Source organism: Mus musculus, chromosome 3, assembly GCF_000001635.26.
Source record: "Mus musculus strain C57BL/6J chromosome 3, GRCm38.p6 C57BL/6J".
Lineage (NCBI taxonomy): Eukaryota > Metazoa > Chordata > Mammalia > Rodentia > Muridae > Mus > Mus musculus.
The window spans coordinates 83,701,417-83,718,201 of NC_000069.6; the positions used below are offsets into that span (position 1 = coordinate 83,701,417).

The 16,785-nt window shown below is 43.3% G+C and overlaps 1 non-coding gene across 1 annotated transcript; it reads left to right on the forward strand.

Annotated features, from left to right (window-relative positions):
- The first annotated feature begins 835 nt into the window (after positions 1-835).
- Positions 836-942, forward strand: Gm24584. The gene has a single exon (XR_003954849.1). It is a non-coding gene; the product is annotated as a U6 spliceosomal RNA (small nuclear RNA).
- Positions 943-16,785: the final 15,843 nt, after the last annotated feature.

The following is a 16,785-nucleotide window of genomic DNA, read 5'->3' on the forward strand; positions in this document are numbered from 1 at the left end:
GAATAGAAAATATCAGGACCCTTTTCAACTGCACAGTAAAGTGTAGGATCAAGAGTCAATAATGGGTCTGAAGAGATGGCTCCAAAGTTAAGAGTTCTCACTGTTCTTCCAGAGAATCCAAGTTTGGTTCCTAGCACCTCCTTCAGACAGCTCACAGCCACATTTAACTGTGGCTCCAAGGATCTAACACTCTCTTCTGGCTTCTATGGGCACCTTCAATCATTAATGTGCTCAAATAGGCACACAGACATACACACAAATAAAAATAAAATAAATCTTTCTTTTAAAAATACTCAGAGGTGTCTCTTTCAAACAACTTCATTTCTACTTGCCAGCAATGAGTCCACCACACTGTGAGTTCACAGCTGCCCCGCTGTGTCCGGCAACCACCATTTCCCTGTACCCATCCACAGCCTCTGGCTCTTCCGCTCACTCCACTGCCTCTCTATGATCTCAGAGCCTTTGGAGGAGGGCACGTGATCCATGCTCCATTTAGGGCTGAGCATCCTTCAGGCTGTTTTTCTGAGTCAGGTCTTATTCTGCACCTTCACCTGGCCTGGAAATCACACAGCCGCATGTCTCTGCCTCCCAGGGGTCTCAGTTGCTTCTTCACTGCACTCTTATGGTTAGGGGACTATCCATCTTTTCTTCCCTGAATTGTTAACTCCTGAAGGGAGTTACTTAACACAATGACCAGCGAAGACTAAGTGCTTCTTGGACTGAACCTAAAATAATTTTACTGGATAAGAGAAAAGTCGCTAAAAAACATAAAGTAAAATAATAAAAGATCGAGACCTAACTTTGTCAAAGCTGTGTTCTCAATATGTCGAGTCAGGTGCTCGCTTCAGCAGCACATATACTAAAATTGGAACGATACAGAGAAGATTAGCATGGCCCCTGCGCAAGGATGACACGCAAATTCGTGAAGCATTCCATATTTTTGCATGGTATTGGTATAGTGACAGACAAGTAGACCAATGGAACAGAATTGAAGACCCAGAGATGAACCCACACACCTATGGTCACTTGATCTTTGACAAGAGAGCTAAAACCATCCAGTGGAAAAAAGACAGCATTTTCAACAAATGGTGCTGGCACAACTGGCGGTTATCATGTAGAAGAATGCGAATTGATCCATTTCTATCTCCTCGTACTAAGGTCAAATCTAAGTGGATTAAGGAACTCCACATAAAACCAGAGACACTGAAACTTATAGAGGAGAAAGTAGGGAAAAGCCTCGAAGACATGGGTACAGGGGAAAATTTCCTGAATAGAACAGCAATGGCTTGTGCTGTAAGATCAAGAATCAATAAGTGGGACCTCATAAAATTGCAAAGCTTCTGCAAAGCAAAAGACACCGTCAATAAGACAAAAAGGCCACCAACAGATTGGGAAAGGATCTTTACCTATCCCAAATCGGATAGGGGACTAATATCCAATATATATAAAGAACTCAAGAAGGTGGACTTCAGAAAATCAAATAACCCCATTAAAAAAATGGGGCTCAGAGCTGAACAAAGAATTCTCACCTGAGGAATACCGAATGGCTGAGAAGCACCTGAAAAAATGTTCAACATCCTTAATCATCAGGGAAATGCAAATCAAAACAACCCTGAGATTCCACTTCACTCCAGTCAGAATGGCTAAGATCAAAAATTCAGGTGACAGCAGACGCTGGCGAGGATGTGGAGAAAAAGGAACACTCCTCCATTGTTGGTGGGATTGCAAGCTTGTACAACCACTCTGGAAATCAGTCTGGTGGTTCCTCAGAAAATTGGACATAGTACTACCGGGGGATCCCGCAATACCTCTTCTGGGCAGATATCCAGAAGATGTCCCAACCGGTAAGAAGGACACATGCTCCACTATGTTCATAGCAGCCTTATTTATAATAACCAGAAGCTGGAAAGAACCCAGATGCCCCTCAACAGAGGAATGGATACAGAAAATGTGGTACATTTACACAATGGAGTACTACTCAGCTATTTAAAAAAATGTATTTATGAAATTCCTAGGCAAATGGATGGACCTAGAGGGCATCATCCTGAGTGAGGTAACCCAATCACAAAGGAACTCGCACAATATGTACTCACTGATAAGTGGATATTAGCCCAGAAACTTAGGATACCCAAGATATAAGATACAATTTGCTAAACGCATGAAATTCAAGAAGAACGAAGACCAAAGTGTGGACACTTTACCCTTTCTTAGAAATGGGTACAAAACACCCATGGAAGGAGTTACAGAGACAAAATTTGGAGCTGTGACGAAACGATGGACCATCTAGTGATTGCCATATGCAGGGATCCATCCCATAATCAGCTTCCAAACGCTGACACCATTGCATACACTAGCAAGATTTTGCTGAAAGGACCCAGATGTAGCTGTCTCTTGTGAGACTATGCCGGGGCCTAGCAAACACAGAAGTGGATGATCACAGTCAGCTATTGGATGGGTCACACGGCCCCCTATGGAGGAGCTAGAGAAACTACCCAAGGAGCTAAAGGGAACTGCAACCCTATAGGTGGAACAACATTATGAACTAACCAGTACCCCAGAGCTCTTGTCTTTAGCTGCATATGTATCAAAAGATGGCCTAGTCGGCCATCACTGCAAAGAGAGGCCCATTGGACTTGCAAACTTTATATGCCCCAGTACAGGGGAACCCCAGGGCCAAAAAGGGGGAGTGGGTGGGTAGGGGATTGGGGGGTGGGTATGGGGGACTTTTGGGATAGCATTGAAAATGTAAACGAGGAAAATACCTAATAAATAAATAAATAAATAAATAAATAAATAAATAAATAGAAAAAAAGAATATGTCGAGTCAGTCTACAATGGTGTATTGGTTTCTGTCATAGTTGAATGCTCCTGTAAGTGGGGAAGGGAGTGCTAGGGCTCTAGAATATGCACATGCTGGCTTTTCCCGTTGCTGAGGAAGCTACATCGTACAAAGCCTTTGTGTGAAAATGTAGTACTCTAGAGAGAGCTGCTCGGATTTACTCAGAGGCTACAGCACTCCCAACTGCATGAAAGGATCCCAGACTCATAGCAGGCACACGGGCAATGGGGACTGAATTAAACACAAATGAACTAACTGTCCAAAGTATCCCATAACCATTTTAAGGTGTCCTTTGCTCTCTGCTCTCGCTCACCTGAAAGCTTTGTGGGCTAGCCCATAATAATCACACGGGTGCTAGTGAAAATGCAGGCTCAGAGTTCCACAATCACTATACTAATAGAATTCTCCAGAGAAACGCCATATGGAAAGTCGCCAGACTAGAAACTGAACAGAGTTGACTCTGCAGGGTGGTTCCAGGAGACTGGAAATTAGGGCGGATATCCACACTTTGCTCACGAGGTCAAGGTTCTTCTCTCCCGCAAGCCTCGGGTCTTGCTCCAGTCGGCCTAATCTGATAGATCTGACTGGATCGGTACAGCCGTCCACATCATGGAAAATCTGCTTACTCAGAGTCTACTAATAGAAATGTTGACCACATCTAAAAATATCTTTCCCAGTGCATAAATTCTGCAGATGATCTCCAATTTGTGACGGTTTGGATCTTTCCTCCTTCAAGAGGACGTGTGTTGGTTAGAGACAGGAGAAGTAAAAGCTTCTGAACATTTCCTAAGCCAGCATCACCTACAGCTTCCTGATGCTGCAAGGCAACACTGGGATAACTGATAACTGATGTGTAAGAAGAAAGGGGCTATTTTGTCTCTCAGCTTTGAAGGTGCAGCACATACTTGCTTGGCCCCATTACTTTGGGCCTGTAGTGAGAGAGCCTAATATGGGAGAAACAAGTGGGAGAGCAAAAGGCTTACCTGAACCAGGATACAAGCAAAAAAAAAGAAGGTATAATCCCACTCCCCCACTTCAAAGTCATTTCTCCAGTGACCTAAGGGTCTCCCATCAGACCCCAACTCCAAAGGGTTCTATCAGTTGCCATCGGTGCTACCCAGGGACCAAGCCTTTAATGCATGCGTCTTGGTGAGACATTTAGGATCTGAATTATAGTACAGTAGAGTACTGTCACACATCCTGGACAGGAGCCAATGCCAGAAGCCACAGTCACATGATCACAAGGAACCGCTTGGTTAATCTCTGTGCGCCAGGTTGCTAGACTATGATAATTAGTAAATCGGGTCTTTTGAATAAATGCTTTCCAGCTCACAAGGGGTTGGCTGGGATAGAACTCCATCACAAAGAGAGGAGCAGCTGTAATGTGATGCGTGCCCACATCACCATGGTCTGACCAAGTCGGTGTGGCTGCTTGATGGCTCAGCAGGTAAAAGTGCTTGCAGCAAGCCTAACTAACCAAGTTCAATCCCTAGAACCCAGGTGAAGGTGGAAGGAGAGAACCAGTTCCACAAAGTTCCCCTCTGACCTGTACCTGTGAGCCGTGCATCTACATACACACCTTACACTACACACATTACACGCACGATAGATAGACGCATACGTGCATACATCAGTGATAGATGGATGGATGGATGGATGGATGGATGGATGGATGGATGGACGGATGGAAAGATAGATAGATAGATAGATAGATAGATAGATAGATAGATAGATAGATGACAGATAGACAGACAGACAGACAGACGAACAGTGAGAGGGCCCAGTGGATAAAGGTGTTCACCTGATGATGTGAGTTTGATCTTCAAATGCACATAGAGATGGAAGAAGAGCTGTTTCATCTAGAAAGCTTATTTAAAATGCAGTAAGTTTAGAAGTGGGACCCAGGAATGTGCCTTTTTAAAAATAAGGCAAGGGTTTCTACCCAAGTATTCTATGTAATTACAGCTATAGTGGTGGGGGAGGGAGGCTTACATGTTTCCTTAGTGGTTTTTTATTTATTTATTTTATGTATGAGTACTCTTCTGCATGTATACCCACACACCAGAAGAGGGCATCAGAACTCATTATAGATGGTTGTGAGCCACCATGCGGTTGCTGGGAATTTAACTCAGGACTTCTGGAAGAGCAGCCAGTTCTCCTGCCCATTTCTGTGACTTTCAAAGCACCTATTATCCATATTCTAGAATTTAAAGGTTGTGGCAAGAAGTACAGCCCAGCATAACAGACAGACCGACACGTCAGAAAAGTGAACAAACTGGTTGCTCTTTTAAAAGAGAGAAATTAATACAGAAATTCTCTAAATAGATACTGAAACCTCAAAGGAGAGCCCAGGAAGCAGTTACAAGAGGAGACAGTCGCCACGCCTCAGGTTGCAGGAATACAGAGAAGTAGCTGGAATTGTTAGAATTAGTTCCTGGAAGCCTGGAATGGAGACACCACAGAGTAAAGATCCAGATCCAAAAAGCAATGTGCTGCCTAGACAGTGTGGCTCTCACCAGTGCTAGGAGGGAGGCAGACGCTGTGGTTTTGTTTAGAGAAAGCATCTGAGCCTGGAACGACAATATAGGCCTGAAAAGTGGGAAAAATATAACAAGATGCTGATTCTGACAGGAAGACATACATCTCCAGCATGAATAATGACTTCCTCTTCTGGGACTGCGTTCTTAGGCACAAGGAGACCGGAAATAGACAGGAAGGAAGTCTTTACCTTATCCATTCCTGCAGGCTCCTTTTACTGCCGCCTCCCGGTAGAACGTAGCAAAGCACCAACAGGAAAGCCAGAAAGGCGTTTCCAGTACTAGCAACCCATGTGTAGCTGTGAGTCCATAGCTCAATAAATAAGATGCTGACGTCACTAGGGGGAACCCATTCCCAGCCCAGCACGGATGAGACATCAGCAGCCAACGGAGAACAGACAACTTGGACCTTCTCTCCTGCCTTGGCAACAGATCTCCTGTTTTCATACATGTACTGCCAGATCTTCAGTCCAGTGATCCACAGCATAAATCAACTTTTTGTAATAAAAAACTATGGTCAACGTAAATAAATGTGTGTATAGCGTTGTCTGAATGGAAGCATGGCAAAGCCTGGAAGCATTCTAAAACACTTGATTTTTCAGAGGGTGTTCTCACACAGGTAGGATCCATTCGACCTAGGAATTTACTCCCCAAGCCTACTAAATCAGAAAGTCCGTGACACAGCCTAGCAGTCAGAGTGCTGGCCGAGAAAACAAACCCCTCCACACGCTGTGTCCAGCTGAGTGTGTCGGGAGCATAATTCATCTGATCTTTAAAGTGAGACTTTCTGACTGCAAGGTTCATACATGTATCTTCTCTGGTTTTCATGTATGTACACCCTTTCTCATCCTGCCACAAACAAATGACTGGTAGTCATAGACAAGCAGAGAGTAAACTATAAAAGTGCTCTCTTTCGTGCCGGGCGTGATGGTGCACGCCCTTAATCCCAGCACTCAGGAGGTAGAGGCAGGTGAATTTCTGAGTTCGAGGCCAGCCTGGTCTACAGAGTGAGTTCCAGGACAGCCAGAGCTACACAGGGAAACTGTGTCAAAAAAAAAAAAAAAAAAAAAAAACCCGCTCTCTTTGCATTGTCACATGTATCCATCTTCCCTGTTTGTATGTGTAATTATGTTTCAGGCCCATCCTATGGTACAAGGATCCATTTTTTAAGTTACTGTTTTTTACTCTATTCTTATTAATAAGCAATGTGACTAAGTCCTTTCTGGTTCCAAGAGCAATGCTACATTTCAGAAAACTTTAAAGTGAGCAAGGGAACTTGCAGCATTTCATGTGGACCTAAGAGAATCAGCTTATAAAATTAAAGTCCTGGCAGGTCGCAGCCCTTAACACGATTTAGGAAGACTAAATGTGTTACGGTGCTTCTTTCTCCAGCTCTTCATCTTATTTTCCATGTTAACATTTTTTTTCCTGTGGTTGTACAAAAGGGGTCAGGATTCAAGGATGGGAAAAAAAAAACCTAGCCCTTGAAAGAAATATTCTAAATCACACATGGTAATTTGGTGTCTAAGAAGATAACAAGATCAGCCAACATATTTTGGTGAATGCTTACATAACTGCTTTCTTGTTTGTTTGTTTGTTTGTTTGTTTGTGTTTGTTTAAGTCCAAAGAATCAATGCAATAATTTCACTATTTCTTGACTATCTGCAGGAGAGTAGGAAGTAAAAAAATGAAAGCTTGCATTTCCTGCAATAGTTATCAAAGTTCTTATTACAATGAAGGATACTTTTGGTCTTGGATTTCGTGTTCATTTATCTATTGCATACTATATTTATTAGCTTGCTAAGAATGGCATATCCTGTATGTTGACCACATTCATCTTCTGCTTTTCCCCCTAACTCCTCCCAGATCCACCTTCACCACCCCACTCCTCTTTCTAATTTCTTTTTAAATCCTTCAACCCATATACTCCTAGGCTTAGGGCTATCCACTAGAGTGTGGTCAACTTCACCTTAAAGGAAACTCGTGCTCCCTGCGCTGGAGGCCTTTAACTGTCAACAGCTCCTTCGTTAGATAGGCGTGGGAGCTCAAGAACTTCTCCCTCTTCCTCCTAGAATGTTGTCTTTAATATTTTCCAACAGTTCAAAATTGGGAAATTTCACATAGAAAATCCAGATTCTGGGTGGCTTGCGTTTATTTGCTGTTTTGTTTGTTTGGCTTTATTTTGTTTTGTTTGACCCAGAAACATTGGATGTGCATTTTCCCACGATGAACATGTCTGGAGCTAAACAGCAGCTGTCCACAGAGAACATGGACTTGGCAGACTTTGGGAGTCCCTGTCTGTCACCCTTACTGACACCACAGCATGTGATGCCTGCCTTACATCCTGACTGAAGGCTTCCCAGGCTGGAAGAAAAGTGACTCCCTGATCCCAAATGGGCCATGAAACAAGATATAGCTCCGCAGGCCAGGCTCACCCAAGCCTGCTTGCCTGGGCAATGCTCACCCTCTGTGAATGACTGGCATGCTCATTTGAACCCTTGGCTCTCAATGCCTGTCCACTTCCCCCCGCCCCCCCCCCCCCGCCTTGACTTATCATCCTTTTCTTTACTGTTGGAACATTGGGCAGAGTTTCAAAGCTTATAAAAATGTGTTTAAATTAAAACCCAAAGACCTCCTTTAACCCCAAGATTTTGCAGCCAGCAGCCAGCCTGTCTCTACCCTTTCATCTGTGCTCACTCTCCGGTCGTGTACCAGCCAGCTGCAGTCCAGCTTCGATGTCCAGTACCCCACTGAAACTGCTTAACTGATGATAAAAGTGTCCCCTGATTGCCAAATCTAATGAACCTTGTTTTTTTAATTTGTCTCAGCCCTATCAGACTTCTGGAACCTTCCCCATCTTTCAAATGTCAGCTGGGGTTCCCTTATCTGCTCTGAACACTCCCAGGGGTCTTGTTAAGTGGTAGTATTTCATGCTGTCTTTGAATGACATCCTGTTCTTGTCCCTGCCACACACAGCATCTCATATCCGATTAATAGCTCCATCTTCACCAGTGACAGAGCACACTACTACATCAGTTGGTCCACCATGGGCATTTTATAAATAATAAGGAAATGGTTGGATGACTGTGTATGTGAACCAAGAACTAGCTTTTAAAGTTAAGGTAACAGAAGCAACCAAAAGGTTTACAAAAGTCTGTTTGTCTGTCTGTTTGGTTCCCAAATATTAACTTTATCCATTATTACATAATGAAAATTATATGGGACTGGGAAAAATATGTCCTTTTCTCACTAGATGTTTATACGAGTTGGGGTTAATAATGTCCTTCAGTGTTTACTGGCATTTTTAAAGAGACCGTCCCCAACTGTTTTACAGCTCCAATTACACAGTGGTGGAAGGACTCAGAAAGACTCCTTATTTCAAATAAAGGAAAGGTCCTTGCCCCAGAGACATGGAGCAAGAGAGATAGCCTGAAGAAATAGTAAGATAAGAATGAAATGTGTGTGTCCCCAAAATCCTTTAGGAAGTCATTTGTGGGTCCACAGAAGCAACAAGACAGAGAGGCGAAGAGCAGGGTGGGTGCATTGCTCTGTGGCACTTTTCAACCCCTCTGGGCCTTTCTGGGTGGTTCCATTGCTGGCGATAAGCATTTTCTGAGTATCCTGATCAAAGCATTCTCCCTGCCTTCAGTGCGGTTTGCTACCATGGTAACGACATTTCAGTTGAAGCCTAAAACAAATATATATATATATATATATATATATATATATAATGTTCACTGATACGGAGTTTGATTTCCATGGTCTGTTAGCTACTAGAAGAAAGTGTTTAAATACTCATTAAGTTTCTATTCTGTAGCTTAGGTAGAAACTGGTGTGGTTTTTTGATAATTTGTTAAAGTCAGCAGGAAGCCTGTCTCCAACTGGTAAGATTGTTCCTTTGCAGCGGTGAGTTCCAGGGTTGACTTCTCAAGCTGTCTTAGCATTGGGTTCTAAGCATGTAACTGACTCCTTGAGTCCCCCAAAGCCACACTCTTCCTTAAAGCGCTCAGGGGAAGAGGATGGGGAGATTAATGAGTGTTCTCCAGAGATTCTGCCAACCTGAGTTCTGGCACCTGCTCCAGTCCTGTTCTTCGCCACTCCAGAGGTCACATCACCTGCGGTTTGCTAGGACATTGCTCAGCATCACCGAGACTCCCTCACAGCCTCGCTTTCTCAGAGCAACACACACTATCTCTGCAGCACACATTCTCATTGGGAGTTTTCTGGATGCAATTACCCTTTCCGACTAATAAAATAAGATGTAATTATAGATGTACTGTGAGCAACGCCACTTTACATTTAGGCTGATATGTTTGTGGCTGTCTGGAATTCCAGATCTGAGTGCTGTTTATTGCTTTAACCCACACATGTTATTTCTGGAGATGGTGTGGCTCACGGAGAGACGTCTGGGGCAGCCCGATCACACTCCTTCAGGGGCCCCTCTGCCTTTTTTGGGCTCAGAGCTCTGAATTGCACTTTTGACCTCCTCCTGAACAGCTTGCAAGGCACAATTGAGCTGAAGCAGGACCCCCCCAGTTGCTGCTCTGAATGTACGGTCTGTGGCCTGACTTTCCATGTCAGTGTAGTGTTCGCTGGTTTGAACGAGGTGCAGAGACTTACATGAAGGGAACTTCATAAACAAACGTTCAGAAAGAGGACACTTAGACTTGCAGGTGACAGGGGCCTCTACAGAACCCATCCGCATTCTCTACAGTGAGCATGTGTATTAACAATCACAAAAGAAGAAGCGGGTAGAAATGAGAAGAATCCAGCAGGAGCTGGGGGGACAAGCGAGAGGTGTGAGGGGTGAATGTGACCAGAATGTGTTGTGTACATGTTTGAAAATGTCATAACGAAAGCCATTAGTATGTATAACTAGTGTACGCAAATAAAAGCAGACAGAGAAACAGAGAAAGGACTTCAGTTGTTGTGAGTGGAGTCAGGAGAAAGGCAGAGCCTTCCTTTTGTTGGCAGAGTTGGGCAGCGACCTATTGTGGGGTCCATGGACTCTGGGAGAATTTTTGTTTGGTTTTGGTTTTGGTTTTTCGAGACAGGGTTTCTCTGTTTATCCCTGACTGTCCTGGAACTCACTCTGTAGACCAGGCTGGCCTCGAACATAGAAATCCACCTGCCTCTGCCTCCCAAGTGCTGGGACTAACTGTGCACCAGCACTACCTGACCACTCTGGGATATTTTAAAGGAGATTTGCTTCAACTTTCTAACCTAGTTCTCATCAAAGACTATGCTTGAACATCAATACACACACACACACACACACACACACACACACACACACACACATACATCAGAAGGTCCCACTTTGAGCTTCTCTTGACTGATGTCTGAGAAGCTTCAGGAAATAGCCTCAGCATTCACTACAATTACCTCTTCAAAACCAGAGATTGGCTCTGCACACACTAAAACCCAAGGGCCTTACACAAGATGGGGTTATATTCTCATATGACCTGTGCATATTCCCCCGTGTGCTTTAAATGGCACCTTGAATGTTAAATGCAGTGTGAACACTACATAAACAATTCTTAGACTGTGTTGCTCAAGCAATAGTGACAAAAAAAAAGACAACTTTTTCCAAATATTTTCCACTCACAGTTGTTGAATCTAAGGATGCAGAATACAAAGCTATAGAAAGCCACTTACACATACACACATACACACACACTCACTCACTCACTCACTCACTCACTCACTCATTCACACACACAGTTCTGTCAAGGGAAGATTCAGTTTTCTTTACTATTCACAGCTTGCCACATGAAATCTTCCGGCCAAGCAATGTAATCTCGTGGCTACTTAAAACAAACAAACTCAGACTAAGGGCTCAGTGCACACATGGCAAAAGGGAGTCAGAGACTCTGCCCCAACAGAAGGTCTTTCTCACTGGCTAAGCCTGGAAACAGTTGAACCATCTGAATGAAAACAGCTAAAGGGGAAGAAAGTTCATCCTAGAACCATCATGGAAGTCCTCAGCCTAAAGGATCCCAGGGACAGAGCAGGACATGGGTAGTTAGCACAGCATCTCTAAGAATCCCAGGGATGACTAACTGTAACCAAGAAGCCAGGGGACATGTGCCTGACCACCTCATTCACATTTGCAGGGCCGGAGAGGGGAGGAGACACCCACAGAACAAATTCTAAACCAAAATCCAACTTCAAGAAGCTCATCTTCAAGGAAAAGTACTTCTTACTCTGGGAAAGCATTGGGTTACCATAAAGATGATGTTTTAGGTCAGTTTTGTTTTGTGTTATTTTTTGATATCCCATACCTCCTTGAAGTAATCTCTAGTATCATTCACATACAAACCACCAAAGAAGAAAGTGAACCCCATTTGTGGTGCACATACCGTCCTCTCCTTCCCACTACTCAAGCATAGTTGTCATGGCAACTTCAGAACCCTTACCTTAGGACCACAGGGACTTTCCATACTCATCCTCTGAAGGCAGCCCCTTACCTTCCTGGCCTGAGGAGAAAAGGGAAGGGCATCCTCTGCCTCTTCCTATTAAGGAATGTCTGTGCATACTCTTCCACGGACTTCAAAGTCATGGTTGAAAGGTAAGGTAAACTATCTTATTCCCAAGACATCTTCTAGATCATTCTTCTTCCTACTCTGCTACAGTGTTTTCATTCTACCCACCATGCTTCCCAGGTGCCCCGCTCATTTATCAAAAAGTTTAGCATTTGGTTCACTGTCCTAGGTCTAACTTCATGAGGAGGAGTCTCGGTTCCTCAGATTTCTCACTCTGTGGGAAGAGGCTGATTCCAAGACCATGATGGATTTTTTTCTAGACAGTTTTGGTCTGATCATCTTGAGCTGACAGATTATACCCATAGAGAATAATTATCTTTATTATCATTCCACCTCTGCAATATTTCATGTAAGCTTTCTACCATCTTCCCATAACCCCCTGCTCTCAGTTATCTCCAGCACACCTACCAGCACCAGCTGCCCTTTCACACACCCAACTTCTGTTCTCTGTCTGGCCATTCTCTTGTAGATACCTTTACCTCTTTTACCCAGATGGCCTCCTTCAGCGCTCTCTGGGGAGCCCAGTTCTGTGTATAACTACTCTTCCTCCTTTTCCATGCTCTCTGCTTCCTCGATAGCACAGAGGGATACCAAACAGGTAAAACAGTGGGATGGCAGTAGTGAATGCACAGTGGTAATAACTCTTACTATGTCTGCAAGCCACTGCATGTTCTCTGCTGCTGTGATAAACACCATGACTGACCAAAACCAACTTAGTTTGGAAATGGTCTATTTCAGCTTAGAGTTTATCTTCAAGGGCATCCAAGTTAGGAACCAGGAGACAGGAACTGAAGCCGAGGCCATGGAGGGATGCAGTTCACTGGCTTGGTCCCCATGGTTTGCTCAGCCTGCTTTCTTATACCACCCAGGACCACCTGCCTAGGGATGGCACTGCCCACAGTGGGCTGGTTGTCCAGTTATTTAGCCTGTCTTCTTCATTTTGTATATCCTAAGATCCTGTCTCTCTGAGCATGATGGTTTTATCCCAGGCAGGTACTGACTGAGCATGCGCACATGCTCAAAATCATCTACAATCAGATCGAGTATTTTGGGGGGAAATTAAGGAATCTAGACCTATATATGCATAAGTATTTTATATATGTAATATCTTACAGATACTCATATGTAATTACGCATATATTATTGTTTCCTCTAATGTCTTCTTCAATGAAGTAAAGTATAGTAATCACAAAGAATGAAATCATATTCTTGGATTCTCTATTGAAGTGTTAATCGCCTTGTAGCAATCCTCACTATTTTTTAATCCATCGGGTTTACTAATAAGAATACTTTCCCAAGAGATGGATTTCAACACAGCATTTGTGTAAATGGACACTAAACCTACTGGAAGATGCCAAAACTTGCTGGTGATGTGAACTGGAGTGGTGCAGATAGATGAGCCCTGCCCTGCAGTGCCTCTTCCCATCCTGGAGATGGCGCAAGAGACAGGTAATAACAAGTGTTTCAAGTGTGTCGGTTACGTTTCTGGAGTGGTGGTAAAACATCACAGCCAACAGCAGCTTATGGGAAAAAAAAAGAGTTTACTGAGCTTACAGTTCTAGAGGGAGATTCCACAATGGGAAGGGATGCAATGGGTAGGTAACCCAGGGAGACAGAGATCACATCGCCAATCAAACAGGGAGCCATAGGCAATGGAGGAAGGCTAGAAACATCAATGCCTACCCCTAGTGATGTGTTTCCTCCAGCAAGACAGCACCTCCTAAAGGTTCATTACCTCCCCAGACTCTGCTACCAACTAGGGAACAAGTGTTCAAATGTGTGAGCTTTGGGGGATATTTCTCATTCAAACAACCACAAAATTATAGAGAAACTTGAGGCCTTTCTTTATCCTATTGATACTGTCATTTTTATAAACAATGTAGATTAATACTTCAAAAATTTGATCATACAGCTGTTATTTGACATAGAAATTTTGTTTTTATGTTTGTATCCAAAAGAAATGCATATATATGTATATATATATATATACATATACATGCACATATGTTGTGTGTGTTTATCTCAACAGAATAACAACAAAAAATCTGTATATATGCTTTCATACACACCCAGATTATATAGTCAAAAACTGATGAATGAATAAATTATTTATATATATATGTGTGTATATATATATACATGCATATATATACACAATGAAATATCAAAATCTAAACAAATAAGTTAAGTACTGATACATGCCGTAGCATGGAAATACTAAAACTTATACTAAGTGAAAATAAAGCCCATGCCTCATGGGCCATATATTGTATTATTCCTTTTACATGAAATATCCAGAAAAGTTAAATCTACAAAAGCAGAAAGGAAGTCCATGGCTCCTAAAGGGAGGAGGTGATGGCTGGGGGGCACCAGACTTCTTCTTCTGGGGATACAAGGATGTTTTAAAGCAGATCCTGGTATAATTATTGTACAACTTGTGAATGTACTCTAACCAATAAACTACTTGTTTGCAATGAGTGGATTGTTTGGTAATTGCTTTATTTCAGCAAAGGTGTTACCAAAAAGCAAAAGCAAAAACACAAACAAACAAAGAAACAAACAAACAAAAACAACAAAAAGCAGTTATCCACTTGCCTGTCGTCCACGTGCCTGTCATCATTTCCATGCATATTTCACGGGAAAGGTGAGTGAGCAAGGAACTAAAGACAAGCGTGGGCTCTGCTGGCCTCTACTGCAACTGGCTGCTCTTTCAGGAAACAAGTCAAGAACACAGCACACGTTAGAATCACGGCTCACATCTGGACAGACCACACCAAGCCTATACAGTTCCACATGGGGTTTATTGTGGGGGAAGGGGGCAAGTCCTGGCACCAATGATGTAATCTAAAAAGAGAAAGAGAAAGGGGGATATGTTCATCAGAGATGGGGGGAGGGGTGGTCTCAGTAGGCTGGTCCCTTCCCCCTGAGGGACCAGCCACATGACAGTATAGTATAGAATAGAGTTTATCCAGGGGAGTTAAGAGAGTAGTAGAAACAGAGAAAGGCAGAGAGAGAGTAGAGAAGTAGAGACAGGCCATGAGCACGTGGAGAGAAGGGGAAAGGAATGGAGTGAGAAGGTGGAAAGGGTGAGGGGACAGAGTGGGAGCCTGAAGACTAGAGAGCAAGAGGGCAAGAGAGGAAGGAGGGGGCAAGCAACCCCTTTCATAGTGGGTCAGGCCTACCTGGCTGTTGCCAGGTAACTGTGGGGTGGAGTTTAGACAGAATGCTAACAAATGGGAGTGGACCTGAAGGATGTTGTATTAAGTAAAGAAGCCAAGTACCACATGCTCTCTTTCTTATACAGAAGTTCAGAAGAGAGCAGCCAAATGAAGAACAGCCGTAGACTGGGAAGGCTGGGTGGAGAGGATGGGGAGAATGGCTTTATTCATGGTGTGAAATAACACACAGAGGCACATTAACAACTACAATTAGTATACATTAACAAAAACAAAGTAAAAGAGCCACTGTATGGAGGAGTAGCGGGGAAAATGAAGATTTCAAAGGTTCTTGAGCAGACCCTCACCTGGGTTAGCAGTTGGAACACCTTGTCTAGTGACAGGTCCTCTATATTAAATCTTGTACCTGAAGCACATAGAGGCACATAGAGGCACATAGAAGCACATAGAGGGATCAAAGCCAGCATGACTGCTAGCCATTTTCTGTAATGCTAATGATCTAGACCTGTGATCAAGTCTGGGTTCCTTTAGGGAACAGGCACAAAATAATTGTGTGAAACCACCTGGTCTTCCCATGTAGGAATTAGGATGGGCCCATTTCTGCCAAATACTATGTTTTCTAATGGAAACTCAGTAAGAAGTTTTTAGGCCAAAGTAATGCATTTCTTTTCCCCTTAATTAAAAATACACACACATGTGCACACACACACACACACACACACACACACACACACACACAACTAACAAGTAATTTCATACAACACTCCTAATGCATACAAATGTTTGTAAATATGTCCATATTTAAACTGAATATAGCTTGGTGTTAGGCAGTCTTTGTCGTCCTTAATCCCTTATGACCTAGCCTCTGCCCTCAGCCCTCTGTAATGAACAAACCAGTCTTGGGAAATGACACAAGTTGGGTTGTTAACAATGGTCACACAGTCTTCCCTCACATTTTCAGCTGGCTTCTAGGAAACACATAAAAATTAAGCTTCCCTCTCAATCCATAAATGTAATTTTACTCGAGTGTAAAAATCCCTCTACATCAGCTGGTGCATTTCAGCTCCAGTCCAGCTGCATTTGGGAGATTTCTATATGGAGAGGCAGAGGGCCCAGTTTTAACACTTTGAACTTTGGTTAATTAAACTAATGATAAAGTCAACTGAAAATCATGCTATACAAAATGCACTATTGATACAGGTGGGCAGGAGACTCTGCCTGCTGGGGCTTGTTGATTGTTCCTGCTATTTAGTTGCTGTGGTTTAGAAATGTCTAAATAATCGTTAATACGATGTGAAGTCTGGTTAAAGGGTTGTGTATGGAGTGAGACCACTGTGATGATTCTAGATGATTTTACACATGGCAAAGCTACAAAATAAACAGAGGCCCCTCCCCCACACACCTTAAATCCCCAGAGTATATTGAATTTCCAGAAACATCTGCAGCTGGAGGTCCATTTCAAACTTCTTTCAAATGGCACTGTGACTTCCTCGGAAGGACAGCTAGCAGTGCTGACCCCATGCTGACCCTCAGGGGACAGTCTGACTGTTACATCACCGTTCTCCCCCCGCCCCTCCATCCGGCTTGATTCAAACTGTACACAGTGAGCAGATCGTATTGCAAAGACATTGCAAAGGAACTCAAACAGTATGAGTTTACAGGAGAAGATCAGGAATGTATCATATGGG